Raw genomic sequence first — 3,425 nt, 5'->3', positions numbered from 1 at the left:
GGGGAAGGGAGGGGAGGGGAGGGGGAGAGAGATTAGACAATAGTACTTCATAGACAAAATTTAGACGGACAAGGCTGGGACGTCATTGATCAGTTACAACTAAATGAAGGCTAAATAAGGCGCAATAAAACTGAAACTTAATTGTGATTGTGATCATTATACGAAAACTAGATTTGAGTTCTTTAGAAAGAATGATTCAAATTAATTTAAAGTCGTTAATATCAGTATACCGAGATAACGAAGGAGCCTCTATGTGGTTGCTCAAAAAATTAGAAATAGCAACCAAATGTCACCCTACATCATTAAAAATAAGGATAGCTATTTTTAGATAAGAAAGAACAATCATGGTTGCATAGTCACAAATTAGCTGAATCAGAGTAGATCTGAGAAAAATCAACTCTCAGTGTTCATCATCATCATCATAAACCCATGGACATTACTGTCTCGAGTCCTAGAACTCATAGGGCCGGTTACCCGATATCCATAGCATATAAACGAATGAAATCACAACGTTCCCTTCCGAACGGGACGCCAGCTCGTCGCATTTACAGCTAAGTGAACTGGAGCAACATAAAACGAATTGTTTTGCTCAGGAACATAATGCACCGCCTGGTCCGAGAATCGAAACCACAATCTTGCAACATCCTAACCACTAGGCCACAGTTCAGATGCCATGACAAAGAAAGAAAAGAAAAAAAGTCTCCATTCAAATTTCAGCTGAATATTGGTCTAGAGTAAAATGAAAACGAAGGTGTACGATGTATGTATGTATAAGATTCAAACAATTTCCGACTTTATTAAGTGATATAAACCAGAAGAGGACAGGCAAGCTCAAGAACATTTTTTACATCTACAACTGGTGGGTCTACGCAATGAAGTCCTCCTCAGACCAGAGATGTAGTTTGAATTATTGCAGTCTGACTCCACAAAAGCTCCCCTCGCCCGACCCCTAAAGGTCCGGTGGTGATGGTGTGTTACAAGTAGGCTTTGGATTAAGTCTACCACCTAAATACAAGGAGGGAAAGTCTATGGAAGCCTTTCGACAGGTTTCCAAAGACTTTCTGTCCCCCAAATTTCACTCAAAACTTAGTTGACTAGCGGTTTTGGTAAAAGACACTGTTATATAAATACATAAATGTTTATAGGACACCAACCGAGCAGTCTTTTATTTTATGTTGTTTTTTTTTTCCATTGCTTTCTTCGCAAGGCATATTTCATTCAAATACTGTTTGGGATTTTTTCTCTTAAATAATAAACATATACAATATTCATTTGTTGCAGTTTCAAAGACATTTTCTAAAGTATTTAAGAAACATTCGAATATTTCTCGAAATGATATCTGGAGCACAAACATGTCACAGCAACAAGCATCCGGATATTTCAAGAAACGATATATGGAACGTTACTTATATATATATATATATATATATATATATAGGCGAAAGTAAAGAATACGTACACTCAGTGTTTAGGGTTATATATATATATATATATATATCAGAATTGTTCTAACCTGTAGCGCTTGGGAAATGTAATGCATACGTGCGTGTTCGTTTATGTGTGTGTTTATGTGTTTATGCGCGCACGCGTGTGCGTGTGTATTGGTCCTGCACATCGCACACCTAAGGTTGTCGAACCGAGGAGCCTCTGACATCGTTTGATTTGCATGAAAAAGCAGTCAAATCTACCTCAAATCACGCCCTAACTGTCGTAAAGGACATATTGGAATAAATTTGTCCTAGATATACAAAAAAAGATAGATCGGTTACAACTGGAACGTCTCCTAATTAAAGTTTAAATAAACAAGAACTAATTGGACGAGTTAATGAGGGCAACTTTACGCGGTTGTTTGACTTGCTTGAAATAGCAGCCGAACCTTCCTGAGATCACAGGAAAGGATAGTTCTAGATACCTCTTAAATATAAGGTTTGGTCGCGTTTGGAACGACTTTGATAATATCTCTGCTCAGTTAGCGCTAAACTGGGGGTTAAGCAACTAATTAATATAAATAAAATGTAACTGTGGGTCAGCGACTATGGAAGAAGGATGATGGATCATAAAATCGAGACAATATCAGTACTTAGAAAGTTATATCTTCCGACTTCAACTTCACTTTATACAGTTTCATTATTACTGCTTTAGGTATTACTCCCCGGAAAGTTGTGTTTGCATATATATATATATCGGACCTCTTACAGGATTGTTAGATTGTTATAATTAGACGTTCACAAACACGCACACAGAAGTGTTTTTGAGTATAATTATATCCCATCGAACATATACACACAAAGCATGCTAATTGACAAAAATGTAACTGTTTTATTCTGTACCAAAGTGAAAATTTTCCGAGCAATTACAAAAGCTTGAAAGCGGAAGAGAAATTGTGATCTCAATATTAAAATGTAATCGGAACAATTTGAACGTGCTGTTTAATGCCAAAGAAAATATAAATAATTAAAGTCAATTTTGTATTTTTATTATACGCACACATATACACATTTTTTTTACTCCCTCAATACATTTGACGCCTTTTCGTCTGACATATATACACACTCCCTATGTCTTTACTTATACAATCAATGTACAGATACACTTTACAGTTACGAACACACATTTACATTCCCTCCTTCAAATACACATATTAAGCATGCATTCATACACAATCTCTCCCTCTCTGAGACACATTAACACACACACACACACATATGCACCCCTTCGTCGCAGAAATACATAAACATAAACACACCCGCATACATACAGCAATCGCACCTAGCTCGTCGATTGATAAATACACTTCTTTACTGACAATCAGCCGTCCGCCCAACCAACCGACCCTCTTTGCCTCCTACACTCCTTTAAATATCATCATCATCCTCATCTTCGACGTCCCGTTCTCAGTAAGAGCTAATAATGTGTGAGAGAGAGAGAGAGAGAGAAAGAGTAAGAGAACTTGGTCGTGGTAAACACCTACCTTCCGTGTGTTACAGCCAGGAGAGGCGGGCCACACATACACACACACACGCACTGACTACAACAACCTAACAGTGGCACGTTCAGTTTGCCATGCAAGCAAATAGCCTAGAAGACTGTACTAATGCACTGTGTGAACCAAATTATACATTCGCTTAGTTACGACTCACATAGAAGGGAGTTAATTGTTTTTCTTTCAAATATTTTAACATCCTTTTGTTATTTATTTTAGTGCTGAGCATTACAGCTGATTGATCAAGCATATAATCAAAGACGTTCCGGTCATGCCCATCTCTGTGGAGGATTACGTTCTTCACTGTGTATATTAAAAAAAAATTTAATCGAAGACGAACAATCGCAAGTCACTTGTGATTCCTTTATTATAATTCTATTCGCTTATGTCGGTATATTTAAATCGATCACACTCCATGACTGATATTTTGTTTTATCGATCT

The 3,425-nt window shown here is 37.1% G+C and overlaps 1 protein-coding gene across 1 annotated transcript in view; it reads right to left on the bottom strand.

Moving 5' to 3' along the window:
* LOC106874061 (zinc finger protein 431) overlaps positions 1-3,089 on the bottom strand; it is a 36,815-nt gene extending 33,726 nt beyond the window's left edge. The window contains exon 1 of the mRNA XM_014921638.2: positions 2,972-3,089. The gene's annotated coding sequence lies outside the window, so the exon portion shown is untranslated. The remainder of the gene's footprint in view (positions 1-2,971) is intronic.
* Positions 3,090-3,425: the final 336 nt, after the last annotated feature.

The sequence above is a fragment of the Octopus bimaculoides genome, chromosome 14, assembly GCF_001194135.2.
Source record: "Octopus bimaculoides isolate UCB-OBI-ISO-001 chromosome 14, ASM119413v2, whole genome shotgun sequence".
NCBI classification, from domain to species: domain Eukaryota; kingdom Metazoa; phylum Mollusca; class Cephalopoda; order Octopoda; family Octopodidae; genus Octopus; species Octopus bimaculoides.
This window is presented reverse-complemented; position numbering and strand designations above follow the sequence as displayed.